The following is a 23,456-nucleotide window of genomic DNA, read 5'->3' as shown; positions in this document are numbered from 1 at the left end:
AGACCAGGACTTCTCATTAAGAAACTCGACAGTACCTTGTTATCAGAAGCGCAAACAAATAGTCGTCATAAGGGGCACCAGTAAGTCTGCATCTGACCTAATAAGAACAATGAACATAGCACGGTGAGCAATGCATGTTTTTCACCAATCTCACTCTGTCTGTACATGAAGACGATCTTTATCTGCTATGTGGCATGAAGGCAGGATAGTAAGGCGGTTGGGAAGCAGTGGAGTTGAAGGTTTCTCAGTCTTATGGTGATACTGTAAGGAAGAGAATTGGTATTTGTTAGTGTTTTTTGGTCTCATAGCACTGAAAAAACAGCATCTTGGGTTTTATTCTCTTTTCTAATTCAAAGCTTCTGTAGTGCTATTGTCCTATTGAGTTTATGACTAGTGAATTCTTACTGTGCTGTGAATGAAATCTGCTTATTGAAAACAGCCGGTGATCAGTACCAAGTATAAATGTCAGATAATTACACAAGAAGTGCAGGCTGTAGCTGGTTTGTTTGTGTTGCCACGTCATGTTTCTTGCTTTATTTACAGGTTTTGTTATTTCTTAGGGACCGTTGTGGTACTGTAAGCTTTTTATGAGCCATGTGAAAATGTCATTATCACAGTTAACAGGTGACTGCCATTAAGTGACTAGGGAGAGAGTATATATGTTGTGTTGTTTGCACATAGAGGGCTAAACATATTCATGGTATAACGCCCTTGATAATGCTGCTATAACACAGGTATGTTTGGTCAATCTGTTGTTTATAAGCTGCTTTTGCAATACTTCACCCTCATCTTACAGATGTATATGTAGAAATGCCTGTCTTCATTGCAGCAAGTTAAAGGTGATTTTGGAGCTTCTCTTTCCTTCCTCTTGTCCCCTTTTTCCCACATATACAGTCAGAAATTCATAGCTTCCCTGAAACTTAGCTGTGAAAACGGTCATTTTTGATGACAGCTGTGGAGCTAAGCTTCTCAAGCCTGCGTGGCAGCCAGCCAGCTGCTGAGACAAGTGGTGACCTTTCAGGACAATGTCTCACAAAAATGTCAAAATATTAAAATGGCAGACATCAAATGCCGTGTGCATGAGGAAGGGTTGTCAGCTGGCAGGCTTGCAGCTGAAGGCAGTTAATCCACTGCTTGCCTGGATTAAACATTGAAAGCCCCTGCCAAAGTCTCTAAAATGTAGATAAATTATTCATATGTCTCCTGAATAATTTCCGAAGTTCTTCTGGGAAGATTTGGGACATGGATGGAAAATTTCAGAGGTATTTTATTTAAAATCTGCTCAGGCATCTTCCTGACGGATGTCCAGAAAAGCAGCTTTTTGCCTTTTCTTTTGCACTTTGCATCATATACCAGTTTTCCTCCCAAATCTCTTATCCACAATGTAAATGGATCCTGATGAAGCCTAAGCAAAGTTCATTGATGCGCAGCAGGATGCTGAAATTCTGATAGTGTGTGCACTGACTTTTTAGGCATATGATCACTGAATATTAAAGAATCCCCTACAGTTCTTGGTGCTGCAGCCCTGAGCTGAAACTGCATTTGCTATTACATGCATCGATGCTTTGTAACTTTCTTTGAAGGCACTGAGGTGTGAGCATTCCCATGCTTGCTGGTGTGTCAGCTTCTCAGATACCTTTACCCCCTGGTAAACAGATCAGTGACACTGTGATTGCCTGCCTTGTTGGTTTTCCCCCTGCCACATAAATATTTCGGGGAGGTGTGAAACTGCCTGATCCTTTACCTTGGCCTGTAGGAAAGCCAGGCAGTGTGCATGGTCGATCAGGGAACTAACCTGTTCACCTTGTGGTTGGCCTCACTTGGAGAATAAGAAAGGGTAGGCCAGTGACTGCACCAGACCAGTCTTGTCTGGCCAGGTTGCCACTGGCCACAGTTCAAGAGAATTCTCAGTGTTCTCCATGCAAAGCACAGGGTGAGCTGCCAACACAGGTAACCCCTGCAAAGCAGTCTGGCCAGATTTAATGGTGCCAAATCCATTGTTACTTATCAAGATGCTGAAAAGGAATATAGTCCTTTCCAGTATTTCTTTCCTTTTTTCCTTTCCTTTCAAGACAGGAGTTCTGTGTCACTCCAAGTTCTCTCTCTTACTACAAGCAAGCAACTTTTTATAACTGTGGTTTAGTGCTCTTCATTTCTGCTCCTAGAAGAAGTGTGTCCCGCTCCCCCCCCCCCCCCCCCCCTTTAAAACTGGGAACACTGCATTCCATGACCACCTTCTCTCTTCTATAGTCATAGGAAAGACTAAGTCTCCATGTTGGTCTTTTCTTTCCAGTCAGTATTCCGTGATCACTCCTCCTTTCTCCTAATTCCTTACAAGAAGAATTATGAAGCAAATGAGGTAGGTAAGGACAAATGCCCATAAACATCTTACAGAAATTAATCCTTCCTCCTTCCCTTCCTTTCTCCCTTCCTCCTGTCTTCACATTTCTGTCTGCTTTGCCACAAGCATTTCTATGATTTGAGACTTACTAAGACTTAAAAACCTGTTTGGAAGAAAAACATTACGCTCATCTAGTTGAGGAATAAAAAGGTAACTAAGGTACCAATTAATGTAACTTATCACAACGCAGATACCTAGGCTGAGTTTTGGATTTTGATCTTCAAACAGCAAACCACATGTAGGCACAATCTATTTAATCATCCCTGATAATGTTAAAGAAAAAATAAAACAGGGATGCTGCTTTTTTCTGTGGGCTTTGCGTGAATTTAAAAAATCTGAGGAAAATATTCAGGAAACTGAATATATTAATCAGCAGCTGTAATTTCTTTCACACCCAATTATACAGGACTTGGTTGTTTTCTAAGAACCTGTGCAGTGTCAGATCAGTTCATCAAACATCAGTGATTACACCTGATATGAAATTCTGACTTGCACCAATGGCATTATCATTTTATTCTGCATTTATATTATTATTACTCTTTACTATTTCTGTAGCATCTAGGAACACTTTTATTGCAAGGTCACTGAGCTAGGTACTGTATAGAAACAGAAGGTAATCCTTGGCCCCAGATTGCTTACAGGCTATTTTAAAAGTAAAGCAAACCCCCCTTATCATAGAGTTACCACCTTTCTTGTTTGGCTTTTTATCTGAATTCAGAATACAGATGTCAGTAGTATGTTATAACTGAATTGGTCATCAGGATACCAGCATTTGCCTAGACATGGGCTTGCAATTGCATGTAATTAAAATAAGAAAATGACATACAATTACTGTGACCTTATTTCAAAGCTGTCTTACTGATTCACTTGGAGTATCTCCCTTAGGCTGTTCATGTTTAGCTATTAAGTTAATGAAGTATATTAATTGAAATTAACTCAACTGACCAAAACATGACAATAATTACAAAATAGTTATGGGCCACTGGTGAAGATTCCCCTTAAAATCATTAAGATACTATTGTAAATTACTAAGTTAGTCAGGCTCATGATAAACTTAACCACTAAGGTAATAATATTCATTATTAAGTTCAATGAAGCATGTTTACCTGTGGTTATTTACAGGATCTAAATTTCAGTGTTAATTATTGTCATGAAATAGCAGCAATGTGACACATGACTGTCAGTCAGTAATTGACTCATCATGGACCATGTACTGTGATTTGGGCAGGTGAACAGTGGGGATCATAATATGGGATGAGAGTCTTCATCTGTATTTTCTGTAAGACCAATTTTTCCCATCTTACAAGTAGATTTCAGGAGAAGTCACACATCTGTTAACATCACCTTTTCTGCTACCTTTTGTTTGAATGGTATGGTGTAAGGTACACAGTAGTTTTTATAACTGTAAACTAGGACTGAATCTGCCATCTGAAATCAGTCAGAACAACTCTCTAGTTTACAAAGCCATACTATAATATACTATTCCATTCTGAAGGCATTTATTCAGTTTGTACACCCTTCAGATCATCATCCTTCATGAGGCAAGGCTGTAGCATGTGAATACAAGCTATAACTTAACTGAGCAATGTAACTGTGACATAACTGAGCAAAACTGCATAATTACTCTTTCTGAAAAATTGTATTGTGCAAACCACTATGATTTCTAAGTGCCATTTTTATTATGAGGTCATAAACCTAGTTGTATATACAGGAATAAAAAATGTAAAGGATCCCGGAGGGCCAAGTCACAGCTGGAAAGATATAATACCTTGAATTTCCCAGGATTTTTAAATTTCAGTTTGAAACTGTACTTTGCAATAATACCTTTTTTTGCATTGACACTGCAACTTGTATAACCATGGTGACATATTAAAAACGAACAGTGAGCATTGGTGTCCAAAATTTAAATATATTCTGACAGTGGCACTGTTGTCCCATCCATAAAGCAGTTGAAAGAATCTAAACGAAAGCAAACTGACAAACATGAAAGGATATTGTACTCATCAAATGTCGTCTTTTTTTTTTTTTTTTTTTTTTTTTTTTTTGCATACAGGGAACAATGAATAAAATCATCTGAAAGATTATTTGCAAGCATGCAATTAATCATAAATCCAGCTTGATCTGGATGGATAAAGGAGTAGTTTATCAATCTGGTTAGCTAGTACTTTGAAAGGATTTTGCAGAACTCATTAGTTCAGGAATATTAAGACAGGTGCCTCTTTTTTTTATGAGACAATAATATGATTCCCAAATGGATAAGCTAGAAGGTCAAAGGCAAAATAATGTATCCCCAGGAGTGGTATGGATTACTGTTAAGAACATTCTGAAATCCTGCCCTATCATTCATGTATTTCAAAGCATTCCTAAAAGTAATGACCTAATTTTAAAGACAGTAAATCAGAAATAACCAAATCACTGCAACTTGTTTGTCTTTTAGGAAGATGGGTAGTCTTCAGTACTTTTGAGTCTCCTTTACATATCTAGGGGAGTCATTCAAAAAAGTTAAATACTTTTTCTGTTCTGTTTCCCCCCTCCCCTTCAATTCAGTGGGAATTCACTCATGCAGGGGGCCTTTTTAAGAACCGAGTCTACAGACTGAAAGTGAGCTACCTCTGTTCAATGCATTGTAATGAACCAGCTTCTCTTTGGATGGAAATAGGTTCACTGAAATATGTGTCTTTGGCTGTGTCTTGGCAGAACGCAAAGAAGTAGTTCCTCCTAGGTGGCAGGGCTAGTTTTTTGAGAGAGGAGGTTGACACCGACTCCCTTGACATTCTGAGTGTTGTCCTACTGACATATCTGAATCCATAGGTTGTTATAGCTTTGTTACAGTATGTGTGGCCCTCAGACAGATTTTAAATTAGGCATTAGTTAATGCTGAGGCATTAGGTAATTGCTATGTAAAAGTGAAGCAATGAGGCTGAAAATTGATTAAAGAATTAGATCAACTAACACCCAAATTATTTTAGCATGTTTGGAGTTCCCAGGGCAATATACATATTAACCTTGGGCCAAGACACAGCCATCCTACAAGTGAATGTAACCCATACTGCATATTCTCATGGCAAAATTTTACCCCAAAGGGGCTTCCAACCATCAGTGTTCCTACAGGGCGAAATAGTCAAAGTACACTTTTTCCTCTATAAAATTAAGATTGTGCAATTTAAAATGAGAAACAGAGAATTTGTTCAGCTTTTTTTTGTTTTTAAGAGCATGTTGAGAGTTAACAGAGTGAAGCTTGTAACATGGCTAGCTTTGTATAGAGCTTATAATGAACACTATGCTATGGTCATCGGAGGTCTTCTAGAAATCAATAATTATCGATGAGAAAAGAAGTCATTATTTTAATTTTAATTATTAGGAGACTCATGATGGTTTGCTTTTGTTCTGACCTTGATTGTTCATGCACTGAAATAATAATTGCAGCTAATTCCTTTTTCCAGAAATGTTAATTTCTTGGTCAGCCTCAGAGAGTGTAGGTAAGGGAGGACCACCATGCAAAACACTGTTATTTTTATTTCTCAGGAAGTATGAGTATATCCTCTTGGGGCAACAAAAGGCCACATCATTGGCTTAGGGTAATGATTTTTTTAAAATGATTCTGTCCTTAAAATGTCTTCTGAAAGGTTTTGCTTTGCTTTATTCTTGAAGATGTGAGGGCAGTTAGACAGAGAGGACCTCACCTGATTGCAAGTGCTATGAAGGGCAGAAGGAAGAAAGCTCTTCGCTCCTTGATCCTCAGCCAGCTAGCCCTAGGAGAAATCAGAGCTAATGTTATGCAGCCCTGATTTATGGAGCTGGGAAAAGATTGCTTAGATCCTTCAGCAGCAGAGACCCCACACTACTCTGACCCTATTGTCTGGAAAGCCTTTTCCTGTAAACATACTTCCCCTCTCTTTGTCACTGAGGAAAGTTTGAGTGTTGCCAGAGCAACAAGTAGCACAACATCACTATGTCATCTTCTGAGCTTCTGGTGAACTACCTAAATAAAGATGTTTATAAAGAGAGCTCAGGAGAGCCCTTCAACCGATTGGTTTAATCAGGTATGGAGGTTGAAAGTAGGTGTAGGGCTGCCTGTCACACTGACAGTGCAATTCTCTAGGTCAATGGATTGCTGTCTCTTTACAGGACTGTCTGTCAATGGGCATGTGTACAAAGAAGTCCATAGTAGTTTGTTTATCTACTGATTCAGAACAGATGCTCAAATAGCACAACTTTCATGAAGGAGGAATTGATAAAGAGTGCAGCTGGGGTGTGGATGGTACAAGAAACTCCATCCATCATTTTCCAAAAGGCACAATGAATGGCTTAATTGTTGCTACTAACAATTGTTGGCCATTTTATTTGCTATAGACAAAGTATGATGCCACTAAGAGCCAACTTGGAGAAATACAGTGACAAGGGAGTCTCTTTTTTCCATTCACTTGGCTTCATTCACTGAATAGATTCCACTGGCTCTCTCTGGACTAAGACTTTCCACTATTGCTCACCTGCAAAGCTCACTTCTTGACCACCATGAGGTCTTGAGCTGGCGGCTAACATAGCTGTAAATAGGGAAGAAACAGCCCTAATGGTGAGAAAATAGCGTTAGTGCAATATGCAATAAAAAGAGCAGTATTTCATGTTGGGGAATTTTTGTAGGGCAACATGTAAAGGTGCTGTCTTCTGAGAGAGCTGCCCATGGGAATACTTATCTTCATACCAGAGAGTTTCCTTCAGTCCCTTGTGAATTTAATCTGTCCTCTTTTGTTGAAATGGGTTCGATGTGTCTTGTTTAATATCTTCCTCTGCTGCAAGGTTTATACTTAAGGCCATCTCTGGTGCAACCCTTTATGTAAATTTGACTGTCAGTACTGATAACTGTAGAGGACTTTACAGAGTATTTGATATTTTTTTATTTCTTGGAACAAAATATCTACCTGAATGGGGTTTCTATTTTTATCTCTTTACATGTTATCATGTTCTCTTTGTAATTGTTGATTGAGGCTTGCTACATAGGAGAGGAGAAATCAGTCTTATGAATGGAGAAGAAAGGACTTTTCACAAAAGAAATGTGTGCATTGTTTGGTCTCACCTAACCTCTTCTAGAGGTTTGTTCCATTCTCTTTGACCAAAAATTTTGTGCCCAAATCCAGGTGTGTGTTATGCTTATAAATTGTAGATGTCATAGTGGTTTGTAGATGGAAAAGAAAAACAGTTGGAATTTGACCCATTATGTGTTTTTATAATGAGGACACAAGCCTTTAATTGGTGTCAAAAGCTAGCATGCCAAAACAGGCTTTCTTCAAATATTAGTACCCTTGCAGCAAAGAAGGCTAATGGTACCCTGGGCTGCATTAGGAGAGGTATTGCCAGGAGGTCGAGGGAGGTGATCCTTCCCCTCTACTCAGCACTGGTGAGGCCACACCTGGAGTGTGTCCAGTTCTGGGCTCCCCAGTACATGAGAGATGGACATATTGGAGAGTCCAGCGAAGGGCTATGAAGATGATGAAGGGACTGGAGCATCTCTACTATGAGGAGGGGCTAAGAGAGCCAGCACTGTTCAGCTTGGAGAAGAGAAGGCTCGGGGAGGATCTCATCAACATGTACAAATACCTGAAGGGAGAGTGTAAAGAGGATGGAGCCAGGCTCTTTTCAGTAGTGCCCAGTGACAGGGCAAGAGACAATAGGCACAAACTGAAACACAGGAGGTGCCATCTGAACATCAGGAAATAGTTTTTCACTGTGAGAGTGACTAAGCACTGGCAGAGTTTGCTCAGAGAGGTTGTAGAGTCTCCATCCTTGGAGATATTCAAAACCTGACTGGACATGGTCCTGGGCAACCAGCTGTAGGTGGCCCTGCTTGAGCAAGGGGTTTGGACCAGGTGACCTCCAGAGGATCCTTCCCCCCTGAGCAATTCTGTAGTTCTGTGATTCTGTAATTCTGTTAATGAGTGTAAAATAATAAGACTAAACATAAATAGCTACAAATGTACTCGTATCAATACATCCTCAGCATAAAAAAATAAATTAGAGTATCAGTGGTGTGCTACACAAACACTATGAAAGGACAGAAAGAAAGCTGCCTATATCACATCAAAAATTAATCTCCCAAATGAGTATGCATCAGGACACAGTGAAGTTAGTGTACATATTCATGTGATTTTAAAAAAAGACATTCTCTGGAATAAAGCCTCTCCCTATTGTTTAGTGTTCAGGCTCCTACTGCAAAGCAGAGGATTTTAATGGTTCTCAAATAAGGGCACCAGATTTTTTATCATGCAAAGCAATCTGATTTTTCTTAGTCTTGTTCTCGGAAATAACTCAATGATTTTGGCTGATTTTTTTTTAATGAGGCAAACTTCTAGCATGAACAATTTCACCCCAGCCATTAAAGACTGTCAGTCTATTAACTGCTGAAAGCAGGGTCACTTAATGGAGAAATATGAAATTACCGTGCTTACAGATGATACTATCAAAATGCAGTAAAAACCCACAATTGACAACAAAATGCTGCTTTGGGCAGACATCATGGCATTCAGTACTTCCATGTAGCAAGGAGGTTCCTAAGTATAGCTGTAGCAAGATTTCTTAGAAAAAATCTGAATGGTAATTCATTCTGTTGAGGATGGTATTAAATATCTCTGTGGGTTCTTCCCCTTCTAAAAAGTGGTATTGGAACTTGCTGTAGCGGCTGAGATTACTGTGGATGAGGAAGAAAGTGAAAGGCAAAAAGATTGGTCCATACATCTTCAGTTTCATTTTTTGAAATACTACTGGGAAAATCTAACTTTTCCCTTCATTCAAAAGTTAAACAGATTTTTGAATCTGCAGAGTATTTCCTTTACAGAGTGCCTGTGTCCTGTTATTCTGAACTGTGCACATTACCCCTCTTGAATCCTCTGGAATATCAAGGGGTTCACATGCGTTTTGTTTTAGGCATCATCATATCTAGGGATGCCAGTGGGACTGACTGCAAGATAAGCTTCCTTTCTGACTGACTTGTGCTTTTTGCTGTCTTTAACCTATCCTTAAAATGACCAAGAAATATAGCTTTAAAATAACTGCATTAATCCAAGCAATTGCTTAATTTTAGCAGTTATATTGCAATTATCATTGCCTCCTTCTGCGAGGTCTCTTTCAGCTTGAGCTTGAGTCAGAAAGCAACCAAGAGCAAACAACAATCCTTTCAAAGCAAGAAGCCTCCTTTAAACATGCCACATTGCTGATCTTGACAAGCACACAGAAAAGCACAAGCAAATGCACAGAAATTTTCAAGGCCTGCTGTTCATCCTACTATGCAATATTGCCTCACAACAGATTTTGTTCCTTGCATGCAAATAGAATCACAGTGTGCAAGCTATAATTTAATCCATGTCATAGACAGGGTCAACGCAAAGGCCCTAGAAGAGCACTGGGCTGCAGTCAGGCAGCTGTGACTTTTAACAGAAATCAGGGAGTCCTTGCTCAAGGAATGAGGCATATTCATTACTTTTAGAGCAGTAAGAAGACTGAATGCTGAAAGAAGTGGGGTTTATTTAAATGGCAGTTAAAAAAACAGAACAAAAAGCAGACTGATATGGAACTGATTTCATATTGCTATAAAAATATCATAGTGATGCTGGATCCAGGTTATAGAGATTTTAATTTTATTTCATTCTGCATATCTTCAGAAAACCTTTACTAATTTAGATAGCATTGGTATTGCTTTTGCATATACATCTATCTTTATTTATTTGCTTGAAATAGAATATGTAATATCCCCAAACTTCTTTGCTTGCTAGGTAATATTTCAAAAGACTTTAAAGTTCCTTCCCCCCAGTTAACATTTGCAAGAAATCTATCTAGACATTTTTATTTGCGAATAAAAAGATATAATTTAGTTGATTTTAGACTCGTATTGAATAAAAAATTAAATGTCATGTTTAATTCTCAGTCATGCCCTTTGTACTTCCATATTAATTACAATTATATTCTTATGTAGATTTTCCCCATAACTTACAGTTGCCTTGTAAACATACAAACTCATACAACTATTTTCTTATGGAGAAATTGTTTTAAATACATGCAGAACTTGTAACAAAATATATATTTCTGGAGCATTTTAGCATTCCATGAATTCCATTTCTTTTCAAATCAGTGAGAGCATGTTGAACAGAACTCCATTCTTTCATTATGCTTTAGTTTAGTAGGCTTGCTTGAATTTTATAGGCCATACAGAAATTTGTGATAGTATTGATGCTTTCACTCTGTAGTGAGCCATTTGTCTGTAGACTTTTTTTGTTGTTCTTGCCTTTAACAAGAACATTTGTATGCTCAGTCTGCTGATATTCTCTGTTACCCATTTTTACCCAGGTTCTTGTATGTGTGATTAACTGAAGAATTACTCTGGGATTATTTTGACCCCCAGTTCAGCTTTCTTAGGCTGCTATAAAATGGCATGACATAATTAAATCCAGACATGGGGGTAGTTTGGTTCTGGTTACATGACAGCTTTAGCCATGTGCTACTTGGATCAAGGGACTTTTATATTTTAATTGGGTTCTCCTGCATGGCTAAAGTTTGTAATGTCTTTTGATATTAACGTCTTCTTTCCCTCTCCTACTGTTCAGAATACCTCTATAACAAGAGCTTTGCTTGAGAACTAGCATGGCCCTGTTTTTATAGGAGAACGGCTAATCACCAGGAACCTGACTTCAGAGCACCTGGAATTCATCAAAATTCCCTCTTACTAGCCTGTTATATGAGGATACTGAAAATTTGGACTGTCGTGTTTGCTTGCGGGCTTCTATAAGTACACATCACCATCTTTTAAAAGTGCTTGTTCATTCAAGTGAATTATTCTGACCTTTGTTGTGCCTCTGCAGTTCCATTTCAAGTGTTTAAATTATTTAAGTGTCTCCGTATGCTAGGTAACTAGCATGCTTTCTCTAGGCTTGCTGGGTAGAAAGGCGGTGTAGAAGTAAGCTGGGTATAGCATTTTTCTTGGTATCCCCCTCACTCCGATTCAGCAAGTAGGCAGATGACATAAAACACATGGGTAGTCTCATTCAAGGAGAAGTAAACTGCTGATCTACATTGGGAGTGGGGAGGGACAAGTCACATCTGCACTGTGAGGCGCAGACCACTCTGGCCATTATTCAGGGTAAGTGTGTGTGTGTGAAGGGAGTTAATTCCTTTTAGTTCCTGGATAAATCCAGGGCTGACCTCATTGATGTGACAGTGAAATCAGCAGGAGTTCTCATATGCTTAAAAGGCAGGCATGTATTAAAGTGCTTGCTTTGAACCAAGGTCACTGCATTGCTAATCTGAGCATTTTCCCTGTGATGGGCAAATACCTCCTGGTCTCTGAGCATCCTTTGCTCTTGTTGATGCAGAGGTTTGGTTCTGTGCCAAAGAAGCAAGTGGGATATTTACTGCTGAGTTCAAGATGAATAGGGTTTATAATGGGAGCAGGAGCCGCTGCTGTTTTGAAGGCAGACTTCTAATTAATCATATCTATTTGTTGTACGACAGCAAGGTCTTCACAAAAGCGTTCTTTTGAATATCTCCCTTGAGTTCTTCTGTGTGAGCACGGGCATCTCAGCCCACAGAGAAGTGTGAGGAACTGGGGAAGCTATTTCTTTTTCCTTGTGAAAAAGCCCACATTGCAAAGGCCATACCTAATAAGGGAGATGGCGTGTTTTCTCATACAAATTTGTCTGTTCCAAAGATACTGCTGGAAATGTTTATACTGTTAGCTAGAAAAGCATTCCTTGGAGATAAATCATCTTGTAATTTGAAATTAGGGTGGATGTGCATGCTGCTGGTGTCAGTGGCTCTTTTTGGAAGTACCTGACACTCTGAATGTAGGTCTGCTCCAATGCCAAAACATTTGTCCTTCTGAAATATTTTTGTGAACTCTAAAGCTAATCATAGCTAAGGCATGTTTTAGCACTGTTTGAAAAATCCCACTAGAAGTGCATGAATCACCCCTGAACAACAATGGAATTTAAATGTTGTGTCTATATTCATTCACAGAATTTAATGGAGAAATGCCTGTAGTGTAGTATAGCATGGCTCAAAGTAGCTTATAGCCAGCTTGGGTATAGAAGCCCAGTTATGGCAGCATGGTGCCCAAGACAAGCTAATTTGCTTAGCTTCTTGACCTGAGGTCTCTAGTACTTCAGCAGCACATATACTAGACGGCTATTTTAGAGCTAGCTTTGATATTTCTTGCTACCCTGCTGTCTCAGTGCAGTCTAGACAAAGCTTGAGGCTCAAAAACTCTCAGACTACCAGACTGCCAGGTGAGATGGGAAATTGAGGGCCTTAGTCTGCAGGTAAGGTAGAGCACACCTGAATGGCAAATGAAAGGCATGTGCAAAGAGTGGTTTGTACTTGAAATTTCTCCTCTGAGCTCTGTGGCAACTGGGGCCTGTGAACCACCTCTTACCAGGACACAGGACTCAAGGAAAATAGGGAGAAAACTTACAGAGATGGAATTTAAGCTTGTAGGTTTGCTGTGCTCTACAACCCCGAAGTTAATCTTAAAGCAACCCCAAAGTTGTTTCACTAAGCCATTTGGAGCACAGGGATATTTCCTGTAGTCAGATGTGGCCTCCAGGGGTTAGACACATCCCCAGAGTCTTTTCTGGCATTTGCTAGACCTCATGAGGCACCACCAAAGGGTTAAATAGTTCCACAGTGCGTTGCTCGTTCTGTAATTAGGAAGTGGTCCAAGAGCTCAAAGTTCAAAATGCACATGGTCTGAGCTGGGACTAAGCCCAAGTTCCCATTGATTGCAGCCTCATATGTTAGGGTGCTGCATCTGCACAAGATCTCCTTCCCTTGCCATTTCTGCCAGTTTTGCTTTTTTAAAGAAAAATAAAGCAATTCATCTACAGCGTTTCACTTCTTTTGTCAATATCTAAAGTCTTTCATTGCTTGAGCTTGTGTGCTTTCTGGGAATAACTTGTGACCCACTTTATAATTGAAACCAGGCCAGTAAAACATGACAAAAATCTTCTCACTCTGCTCCATTCTGCAGCATCTGCAGCTACTGCTGGAGAAGCAGGAGAGGTCTCCTCCTAGGAGAGGTGTAGCTATGAACTGGTCAGGCTGAGCCTCAGGGGGCCTGAGGTTCCTTGTTGGCCCCCAAAGGAGAAGCAGAGGACAGGCAAAATGGCATCCAGCTGGGATTGTGTTTTGAGAAGAAAGGGCAGAGTGAGGCTAGCCTGAGGCCACAAAAAGGGAAAGGAAAACAAAACAGTTTTACCAAGCAAACAATAAATGGTAGGAGCCAGATGCATGGATGGTAATATGGAAGGGACAGAGTCAAAATGTTACCCCATGGAGCCTGCAACCTAGGGAGTGGGCAAAGTTCAGTTCTGGTGATTCATAACCCAAATACTTTCTGTTTTCAGATGCAGAAAACTTAAGTGTTTCCTTTTTTTGCCCATCAGAATCTTTCTCTTATCCAATTTTTTTCCTAGGAAATAAAATTATTACTATGTTTTCAGAAACTTGCATTTAATTAAAATAAAACCTCACCTTCCTTTGGAAAATACATGTCAATAAAACATTTTAGTGCTTGCTGGAAATCAAACAAGGGGTTACAGGAGCTCTTGGGACCTTGTATTTAAGACTGGCATGGTTTTGGGGCTCATAGTTTTAGGTCTTACCCCACAATGTATGGTACCTTCTGGGGATGACAGCCAGATTTCTGCTTATGAAAAAGAAGGTGGTGATTCTGGTCTCTACCTCTTTCCCTCTCCTGCTTCCAGCCGCACGTTTTTACTGCTTCCCTGCACTGGCTCTTGCGCTGTTTAATATGGCAGGGAGATGAGTCAGATCATTAACCTGTCTGAAAAACATATCCAGTGAGACAAATTTGGTCTGTGAGCTTTCACACCATTCTTGGAACATGTGTAAGGGAGGGGGCAGGCCTGCAGCTGGGAACGGTGATGAAGAGAGGGGGCAGGATGACCCTTTTGGTAAAAGTAAGCTGTTACATCAGCTTGTCCATCTCACTTAGCTGGTGCCTGGGTTGGTACCATTGGCAGTGCTGGTAACAATTTTCCTGAGTCATACAAGGCCTAAGGACAAAGAGGCAGCTTCATCCTTGGCATAATTCTACAAGTGGAGTTGCAGGAGTTACACCCAGGGTGACTTTGTCTAAAGTGTGCCTTTTCAACATAGTCCACTAAATCAGCTCATTCTTGCTCTTTTTTTTGTTTCTTTATTTGTGGCTACACTGAATTAGCATCTTAAATAAATTGCCATGGGAATCAGAGATGCAATAGCTAGCTTGCTTTCTCTTGTGCATCTACAAACAGTCTTTTCATAGCAGTCTTTTCACAATCTCATGTACAGTGTTTGGGCACTTGATCCATATCCATCAAGGGCTTTTGATGCCTATCCTGTTCCGTAAAAAATCTAACAGTGTAAGGTGCATAACATATGGTATATGGTTGATTGATAGAAAATTTCTAGCACATATAATTTATATATGCAGATGAAACATCTCTCTTTCTGGAGTGACTTGTCACCTATTTATTGCTCCTCACTCACATTCTGATACATTATTTCTATATTTTTTGCAATAGAAATATATTATTTCTATATATTTGTGACACATGGATTGTAGAAAAGAAAGAAGAATAGATAACTTGGTTTGATGAAGCAGGGCATTCTCTGCATAGCGGACAAGGTAAAAAAAGAGAGCTTTGTAGGAAGAGAGAAGGCTGAAAAGACAGGCCTTGTGATGAAGAGAGCTGTGGGAGCCAATCAATAAGAAAGGAGAAACTCTGAAAAGGCCTTGAAGCTCAGGACAAGAAAGCATGGCTTTCATGGGGATGTAGGCAATGTGGCTGGGGTATGGAACAAAAGATGACCTCAGTTGCTGAATTTTCTGTGGAGAACAATGTAGGTGCATTGGGAATAAGATCCAGGCTCAGTAATCAACATAATTAAAGTAATCAAATACTGTGATCATACGGTGGATCTGGGCAGAGATTTATGTGTTAAAAATACTAAGAGAAGAGAGCTCTGCTAAAATACTGTTGTTAATGTGGATAGCACAGGGTTAACTAAGCAGGAAATCTGGATAAAAGTATAGGCAGTGTAGGTTATATACTTGAGTGGCAGCTGATGGAGCTGTGCAATTGCACCAGAATCTCAGATATCATTGAAGAATGTGCCTAGTATGTCTCACTGTGAAGAAAAAACTTGCAAACGTGACCCCAGCACATTGTGATGCAGCGATATGTGCCAGAACTCGTGTGCAGCCTGTCAGCAGAAGCCTGAGAGCTGTGATATGCCTGCCCATCTGAACGAGGTGCTAACTTCAGCATCTGCTTCTGCAGGGGGCTCAGCTCCTTTACCAAAGCAGAGGAGGAGGGAAATGACTTGTGCCAAGACTATACAGTAATGAATGTAGTGTAACTGGACTGCTTTAATTTGCCCCCAGAAAAGAATCTTAAAATTAGGAGCTGTCAAGGCATTTAATACAGTATGCCTAAAATACAGGGTAAAATATGGGACCGGAGAAAAGCAGAAAGCTGAAAGATAGAAATGCATGCTTATAAATCATTGACATAAAATTGGTACAGGAACCTGCACAAACAAATAGTAAAAGCTGGATAGAATATAACAAGTAGGGTGCCTTGGGAGTGTAAGAGAGGAAGAGGTAGACGCTGAGAGAAGAATTAATCAGAAATGTCAGAGAAAAAACAGTTAAAGCCAAAAAGATGGCATGGTTTTTAAGGATTTTAATTATCTCCAAAGCAGAAAATAGCTTAGAGAGGCTGAGGCTGAAGTACAAAGCATGATATTTATGCAGGGAGTTATTATAAGAGACTTGATGAGACTGATTTTGGTGGCAGACAGGCCTCACAGCCAAACTATAGGCATAAGAAAGTAGGACAGAGCTGGGATGAAATGGGATCAGCAGCTGTAAGCAGGGTTTTCAATTAACTAGGAACAATTCAATTCAAACAACAAAGGAGAGAGGAACTTGGGGAGACAGGTGGGATCATAGATGGCTGAGGCAAGATCAGAAGGAGCTTAAATTTCAGGCAGTATTCACTCCATGCAATACCTCTTCTGTCTGTAAAGATCACTAAACTGACAGAGAAGTATTTGCTTCTGTGCTACATTACCTTTCCTTGAAATGTTGGGGGGGACAGACAGGGGGGCACGGTGTGGTGCTGAAGAGAGGGGATACTCAACACCTCCACTTTTGACAGCAGTAAGTTGCTAGATCAGCTTGGTTGTCTCACAGAACCTTACCCTAAGGTGCCTATGTTGTGACCGTGCTCTTTTGGGGAGATCAGGACCAAAAGAACAAGCAGTTAAGATGGAGGTGAAGAGGAGCAATCATAGGAGGATCAATGAAGGTTGGGGGGTCAGGTCAAGAAGGTCAGGGTAAGACAGTTGTGACAAAGTGAGAGACCCCAGTGTCAGCAAACAAAATGTGTTAGGAAGGATGAGAATAAGAAAAAGGGTGGAGAGAAGAAAAATCAGAGACTTTAAGTGAAACTTCTTTACGCTGAATATGGGCTAAGCTTAATGCATAGGTTTTTTGTTTGTTTGCTTTTGTTTGGTTGACCTAAAAGGAACAATGTACTGGGGATGCCTGTGGGCTTTCTACAAGTGTTGGTATGAATATGCAGCAAATATGTGCTTTTCCTGATGTGACTTACTGATTTTTTTTCCTTCTGCCTTAAGCATTTTGCTGCCTAGCAGTAAACCGTCAAGCACTAGCCCTTCCTAGTCAGTCCCTCTTGTTCCCCTACTTAAGAATGAAACACAATATCTTGAACACCCAGAATGCGAAGAAGCTAATCATTGGCTCGCATTGTGGCTGGCAGGGCAGGCCCGCCTCTTTGGCTTGTGCTGACAAGCTGTTTATGTTTGTGCAAAGCCACCCTTTAACTCAGCCGCCTGATGGCCATAATGGGACCAACTGTCTGCTGCAGGAAGCTAAATGTTCTGATCAAAGGCACAGTGAATTTCAGTCTCTGATACTCCTGCATGGACTATATGGAACACTAGTAAGTAACCTTCTGTCTCGTTGTGGCTTTTCTCATAAGACTAAGGGCATGTTTTAGCAAGGCAGGTAGGCGCTGTCATTCAGAGAGGCAGCTATTAAAGTATTTTCCTCTGTCTTAAGTAAAAGAGCAGCTACTTTGTATGCACTGTCATGACTACAAGGACTACACTATTTCAATCTCAAATAAGACCTTCCTGGGAAGCAAGAGGGAAGAAGTTAATAGGGACACAACCCATTTAAACTTGCTAGGTTGTTTTTTTTTTACGATTTTAATTAATCTGCATCTAGTTGTCATTTTTCGCTGCATTTCCAGTATTTGATCACCCAGTCGTGTTTCAAACAGCAGTGGTTTTTGCAAGGTCATAAGTAGCGTTGTTCGGAAAAGTGTGAAAGGGCTAGAAACGGGATACTATAAAATGAATGCTCCCAAAAATGCTGATAGGTACTGTCATATTCTAAAATACATGCCTAGCAGTAGAAAAAGCAAAGTCATATTCAGAGATTTCAGCCCTCTTTGCTGGCTGCTATTAGGAAATGTTCACAGCTTCACAGAGCAAAAGACTGCAGAGATAGAACGAGCTTGACTTTTTGTGTCTTTAATATGTCCTTTCTAGTGTTCAGAATTTTAAATAAAACATTCCATGTTTGGACAGTATTCTTCAACTTAATCCTGCATTGCAAGTATCGATGGACTTTTCACACTTTCTCTTTTACCCTTTACACCAGCAAAGAAAATCTTAATGTCCCTGTCAGAGCTGGACACCATGCAGAATCTCAGAACTAGTCTGCCCATGAAGTTTTGGCAAGTCTGTGTCTAGATTTCATGTGGCAGCTGAGGATAGCTCATCTGTAGATCTCATTTAGTAAATGAAGAAAATAAAGATGTGACAGGTTAAGTGACTTTGCCATGACCATAGAGCAAAGTAAGTGTCAGCACTCAACAGTCCATTACTGAGGTCACTGTACTATATTATTTCTTTTTCTTCCTTCCATTTATTTTACAAAATCCTATCGGACAGTGTGAATAGTAATTTCTAGGGATGACTGTGTGCACCTCACAGGGTTCAGATTGGCTAAGAGCAGTACCTCATGATTTGGCTGCTTATCCAAACTACTCTGAGCTCGAAACTGGGTGGGAAGCCTCAAGCAGAGTAGGCTGCAGCAATATTTTTAGTTCTTCCTTCACTTGGCATGGCTGGAAATATCCCATATGGCACGACGACAGCACTTTGATATTGCCAGGATGGTCCTTTCTCCAGGGTACTTCTTCAGCTCTCTCCTGAACCAGAAGTGCCAGGATCTCCAGAAAATTCAGCTCAGGCTTTGAGTTCAAGATACCTGGGGGGAAAAAAGCTATCACTGTAAATAAGCATGTTCACTACGCCTCTTTTTAAAATCACAGGAATAACTTTACTTCTAAGCTTCAACCAGATCTTTGTTAGCCTTGAGTCATGCCAAAAAAATAAAAGCAAATCCAAAGGGAGGCCTGATGCCATGTTCTTTTCAGCTTGTCTAACTTGCCCTCTATGGATGTACCCAACAGGGGGATGCACTGGGGTTGTGCCCTCATCTCTGCCATGCCGCTTGAGTTTTGGGGCTGTTCATAGCTTCTGCAGACAGCTCTGATGCAGTCTGGAGACCTTTGGCTCAACTCTCCTGATCATCTATAATGCTTTTGAGGACTGCATCTTTCAATGAGTCTTGAATTGCAGAAAGCCAGTCAAGCAATATTATCTGTGGGAAGCAGTGGCTAAGAGACAGTTAGATGGAAACTTTCAAATAAAACTGGTCAAATTACAGGCAGCAATTGTACTTAGTACATTTTAACTAGATGGGTCTTGATGCTCACAGTTGTTCAGCTCTGAGACTGAGCCTCCTCTACAGCAATACAGTGCATGCGTGGTAGTGTATGAACTAAAGCTAATTACATTAATAAGCTGCTTCTGTGCCAGGCTGTGAATACAAGCCAGAGGTTCAGTCTCTCTAAGTAGCAGATAGATACTTAGCCTTGATTAGTAAAGATGAAAATGAAATTGTTTTTTGTCTATAGATTAAGAAAGTAGGATCTCAGTACTTAAGTAACAATGAAAGCCATGAGATACACACCAGGCATAAATACAACCTAGGAGTTTTTGCTGTGCTCTCAGTACACAGTCAGGAATAATCAATATGCTTACCACATTGTCTCTCTCTTGACTAAAGAAAGAACTCCCTTGTGCATCACGAGCTCAGCACAACATGGCTTGCTCTGTAAGGGCAGACTGTGCCTGTTTGATTTACATCAGGGTAAACAGGCAGAAGATTAACATTGATTTGTCTTCCTCCCAGAGAGATAATTTTTGAGATGTATTCACAGGGCTTGCTAAAACAGGGGGCTGAATCAACATACTTCATAAAAAAACCTGACTACTCTGAACTGCATATGCTATAATTGTACTTTCTGATTCTGACATGGTAGGCAGTTTGTGAAAACAAAATTATTTACTAATACTCATTAACTGAGCTTTCAGATAGCCTGGGAAGCAGATAAGCATATCATCCTCAATCTACAAAGGAGGGAAATGAAATCTGCAAGAAAGCTGGAAATAGAACTAAGATCTGCTTTCCAGGGCTGTGTGTTAACTGCAATTCATTTTCTTCCACTGGCTTTGTAGGAACACTGTATGTTGACTGTGGGATCCCTTGCCAACATTTTCCTGTGGTTGAGTCTTTAGTCGGCAGACACATTTGCAATATAGCTATTGTTCAGTTATTCAGCAGTTAATGGAAGGTATTAATTTGGGGTTGACTGAAACCCTGACCTCTTACCATAACCTCTTACCAGTACTTCCCAAATATACTTACAGTTACCAGATTACAAAGCTTGTAACATGGAATCTGATCTACTAGATTTCCCCTTCTTTGCCCTTAAGAATGTCACACCAGCTCCCAGAACTGATCGATCGCGTGGGAAAGAACAGCTCTCTAGATTAATAAGAGTTTTGAGTTACCGGAGCTGTAATTCATGACACTCTCAGCATTTGAATTCTTACTGAAAGCAGGAGGCTTTAAGGGTGATTTTCATCTCAGAGATTCAGCTTATTAGTAGGTGCTCTGCTGATGTGTCCTATATGCTTGACACATATCAATTAAGGTTATGATAAGAGAGAGCGTGTGAGTAAAATACCACATGTGCCCCCCTCCCATCAGCTGTTTGAGTCTGACCAGAAAACTGAACTGCCAGGTAACAGGAAAAAGTCTGAGTGCCTGAAAGAAGCAGTGGCAGTCTTCTGTTAGGTTTGGATAGACTTCCTTGTAAAATCACTTACCAGCAGTACTCAGGTCTCCATAGGGTAGAGGCTGAGACTTGCAAACAATCCCTCCTCCTCAGCCTCCTTGGATAAGTTGTCCCCTCTCTTAAACCTGAACCCTCTGACTAATATCCTCCATGCTAATAGGCTCAACTTTCACCCACACCTTTTAAAAAGCTTTGTGAAAGCTTTTAAAATCTTTCATTGTGGTTTTTTTTTTCAGGTCCATTTTCCTAGGTATTAGATCCTTTTCTAGGTAAGGGATGTTGTTCCCAGTAAAGTGGAACATACTGGTTGGTTCTAAAATATGAAAAATGCTAAGCATGCAGCCTTTTCTATTAAAAAATAAAAAGCAGCAGGGTTGTAGTACTCAGATCTCACTCAGACATCAAGAGCACAGGGTCTCTTCCTACTGTGTGCATTTTATTTTGGTGGTGTTACTCAGAGACAGCACCACACTTAGGAAAGGAAATGATCGCAAGGCAGGTTATACATGCAAAATTCACCCCAGGAGAATAGAGGAAGTTTCTCAACCAGGAATTTGCCACAGGGCCAGTTCTGTAGGGTGGCCTGCCTGAAATATAATAGAAAACACAGGTCAAAACAGAAAGAAAAGGGACCACTTCCTACCTTCCTTGCCTGTGGCAGAGCATGAATTGCAGTGGCTAAGTGGTCTTAAGGTCTGTGCTGCCTTAAATCTACATCTACCAGAGTCCACTGGTTTCTTTGACTTCTCTCCCTCCTGTCCAATATGCCTTGTCTCCCAGCTGGCCAGCAAAGCTGAAAGAAACAAGCATCAGGGGCACACAGATACTTGTATTGGCTGTGCTCTGTTCCTATGCTGGGAAGATGTTCCCTTGGACTCCATAGGCAAGCCCTAAGCTTTATTCTTACTGGAATCACTGGCTTACAGAACAGGCTCTCTGGATTGCTGCATTGCTTTGATAGTGTGTAAAAGGCACAGTCTTGCAAAGTACCTTCTTCTAGGGTACATACAGGACTGGTATAAAACTAACTGCAGCCTCCAGATGGCCCACCCAGATTCCCCTCTCTAGCTCACCCCTCTCAGGCCCAGAAAGCAAATTGTATCCCAGTGTGTGCTCAAGTAAGCAGGAAATGTTATAGATGCCACTGCTCCTTCATCTATGACGGAGCTTTTAAATATTTCAGTTTCCTTCCTTTTTGCCTGTGCAGCTGGGCCAAAGGTCTAAGAAAGCAGCAATTTAAGCTTGTAGCATAAAATGTCCCTAATTGAGTGGGAAGCTTGCTGTGTTCTGTCCTGGTTGCTGCTGTCTAAAAAAATTATCACGGCTGTCATCGGCCTTTCCTTCTTATCACTGCTGGTTCAAACCATGTGAAACTGAGAAGCATACTACCCGTTAAGACTCAAGGATTGCACTGCAGTTTCCCTCATGAAATCAAATCATACTGGGGCTCATTTTTTTCCTGACCTTTTTCTCCTTACACAGCATCTTCAGTTGACACTTTACCTAATGCTCCCTAAGCTATAGTATAGGCCCCTAATGTACCCTGACAGTCAGATGTTAATGTTTGTTATAGTAACATCCTGGCATGGAATTCTGCAGGTCTTACTCTGGCAGAACTCCCACTAATGGCAATAGGGGGACTGGTTACTTAAGGGCTGAAATGGGACTGTGAGAATTACAATCTTTTCTCCTATGTGTGGTTTAATTTCTGCTTCCGATTGGGATGCTTAGCATTAGAGTGGTACCTTTGGCCTTCTTTTAAATTAGTTTTTGAAAGTGTAAGAGCAAGTTGATAGGTATTTGATGAGGTTAATATAACTCCAGCACTGCAGTGGCTGAACTTTCAGCATATTACAGTTTTCAGCCATCACCTTCATGACACCATCTGTCTAAAGAAAGCTGCCTCCTTCTCTCCATTTTCCCCATCATTTTCTCCTGATATCCACTCTCCTCTATCACTTTGAAATCTATGCTTGACACTCATATACGCTTTGGGACCCAGAGCTACATCAAAACATTTCCTTGGTTCACAGTGGCTATGGAAAATGTTATGCTGTCATATTCCAATACACAGATGGGAAAATGTGAGCCAGGGCTACTATGGCTCTGACTGCAAAAAAGAGGATACAGGATTGGGAAGAGATGATCATGTGGGTCAAAAGAGCAGGGGCAGCATTCTTGTATATATGTGCAGGTACCTAAATTCGGGTGTTCTCAGTAGAGATGTCTTGTATTCCCACCTGCCCCAAAGCCCTGCACAGCCTTGAGCCTCTCAGCCTTTCACTCTGGCTTTTAGTGTCTCCTAGCCTGAGGCCCCTCATCCTTAGACCTGGTCTCCAGCTCCTGCCAGAGCATCTAGCTCCTCCCTGTGGTCCATGTCCCCCTGCCTTAACCACATAGTTCACAGCCTCTTCATCTTTCTGCCACAACTCCTCTCCTCCCATCCTAGAGCTACCTTTTTTGCCAGGCGTCCCAGATCCCATCCTCCTGAACCTCTCTGCTCCATACCATTTAAGATGCTTGTTCTCCCTGCCTCACAGTCATTAAAAGCTTCCCCAGAGCCCTTTGCTCTTTGCCATATTCTCCTCCTACCCTCAGTCTTCCTCACTATGGCCCAGTGTTTGCAGTCTGAGAAACAGGGGGCAGTTTCTTCTCCCCTAGAGTCTCAGGTTCTTCAGTGCAAAGGTCTCAGCATACCTTATTTTTTCTCTTTCTCGTTGTACTTGAAGGCAGGAAAGTAGGACGGGCATATACTAGCCCTTTGT

At 40.7% G+C, this 23,456-nt stretch overlaps 1 protein-coding gene across 3 annotated transcripts in view; it reads left to right on the top strand.

Annotated features, from left to right (window-relative positions):
* Positions 1–23,456, top strand: part of TRIM2 (tripartite motif containing 2) — a 97,262-nt gene that overhangs the window by 5,692 nt on the left and 68,114 nt on the right. The window contains exon 1 of one of the 3 annotated variants that reach the window (XM_072861440.1): positions 107–123. The exons of 1 other annotated variant lie outside the window; for it this stretch is intronic. The gene's annotated coding sequence lies outside the window, so the exon portion shown is untranslated. Of the gene's footprint in view, positions 1–106; positions 124–17,284; positions 17,416–23,456 lie in introns of those variants that run through there. One more of the 3 variants, XM_072861432.1, reaches the window with a different exon arrangement.

Source organism: Ciconia boyciana, chromosome 5 (assembly GCF_034638445.1).
Source record: "Ciconia boyciana chromosome 5, ASM3463844v1, whole genome shotgun sequence".
Taxonomy (NCBI): Eukaryota; Metazoa; Chordata; class Aves; order Ciconiiformes; family Ciconiidae; genus Ciconia; species Ciconia boyciana.
This window is presented reverse-complemented; position numbering and strand designations above follow the sequence as displayed.